This window comes from Rana temporaria, chromosome 4 (assembly GCF_905171775.1).
Source record: "Rana temporaria chromosome 4, aRanTem1.1, whole genome shotgun sequence".
NCBI classification, from domain to species: Eukaryota; Metazoa; Chordata; class Amphibia; order Anura; family Ranidae; genus Rana; species Rana temporaria.
The window spans coordinates 136,135,513-136,137,064 of NC_053492.1; the positions used below are offsets into that span (position 1 = coordinate 136,135,513).

Sequence of the window (1,552 nt, forward strand, 5' to 3'; positions counted from 1 at the left end):
CCGCACCCTACTAATCACACAGTGACAAAACGTGCACAACAAAAAAAGACAAAAAAGTGACAAACACAGGCTTAAATAAAATAAAGTGGGGGAAGGGATAGTGGAGAGGAGAGTGAAAGAAGTGGCCATTGTGGTGAAACAATGACCAGGCCCTCCGGCCAGGAATAAAAAATTCCTCCGGTCCTAGCCAAAAGGCCCGGCCCAGGAGGCAGGTGCTAAAAAAAGCGTGTATCTGGTGCAGTGACCGTGGTATCCTTCAATCAATGTGTCCCTCACACACAGTGATCTTCAGATACCCCTGGACTGCCACTCCAGGGGCACATGCACCATAGGCTTTTCGTTCCATATCCGACCCCCCAACCGGCCAGTGCAGCCCTCCACCCCTGCCAGCTAGAGAGCCCTTCAAGGTTTTCTTGGAGAGAACTGCCGCTCAGGTAACAGCCTCCACCAATACTAGCCCTTCCAGACCCTCCGTCAACCCAGCGGATTTGCATGGCTCTACCCCGTCTTATCCCAGGGCATTACCAGCTCCTCCAACCGGATCGCTGACAGAGATAGCACTTACACCAGCCAGCCAGAAGGCCAGACTAGAACTCGGCAAAAAGACCAAGACCAAGCGCAGTACCCATCCTCACCAGAAGCACCCTTCCAGATGGCTCAGACTCAACCATGGGCCGGCCCCCAGTATTCTGTCGGGCAGCACAGCGTAGTCCCTGCTGAAACCATCCTTCCAGGTGCAATGACGTCATTGGATTGCGTCCACCCTCCCCATGTAGGAGGTGCTTCAGCGCTCCGCTGACAACTGATAAGGACAGATACCACACCCAGTCCCAGCCAAAAGGCCGAGAAGCGGCAGGGAAGACAACCACGATCAGCACGGCCTAGAGTGTGCAATAGCCGAGCCTCGCCCTGGGAGAACCACCTTCATGATCATGGTGTCTCCTCTGCCAGGTTTTTCACGGTTACCACGGTGAACGGTTTTAGCATTTCTTCTTTTAACTAATTTTGCCTATATTTTATAATCCTTTGGTGTTACCCAATTATAGTGATATTTTGTCCGTTTTCTAGCTGATCTTAATCATGTATTAATTGGGTACGTGATCACCCATGGCTACATCACCCTGAAAGCACCTGATCTCAAAAGCTAAGCAGGGTCAGCTCTGGTTAGTACCTGGATGGGAGACTGCCTGGGAATACCAGGTGCTGTAGGCTTCTGAGCATCCTCCCCATGTGTTATAAAAATATATATATATATATATTCTTGAATAGGTCCCTTCTAATAATCCATACAAACATGTTTTTATTCTTTTTCTATTTTATTTATTTATTTTTTGCATTTTTAATGTATACTTAATGTTTATATATATATATATATATATATATATATATATATATATATATTCATTTTACATATATTCTCTGTTGGCCCCATGTTTTATATATTGTGTATATGTATATATATATATATATATGTGTATATTCTCTATAGTTTTATGACATACATATGTTTAATTATCCTGGTTCTTATACACCCCAGTTTTTATATACATGT

The 1,552-nt window shown here is 44.9% G+C and overlaps 1 non-coding gene across 1 annotated transcript; it reads right to left on the reverse strand.

Moving 5' to 3' along the window:
- Nucleotides 1-800: 800 nt before the first annotated feature.
- LOC120938515 lies at nucleotides 801-959 on the reverse strand. The gene has a single exon (XR_005749099.1). It is a non-coding gene; the product is annotated as a U1 spliceosomal RNA (small nuclear RNA).
- Between the last annotated feature and the right edge of the window lie 593 nt (nucleotides 960-1,552).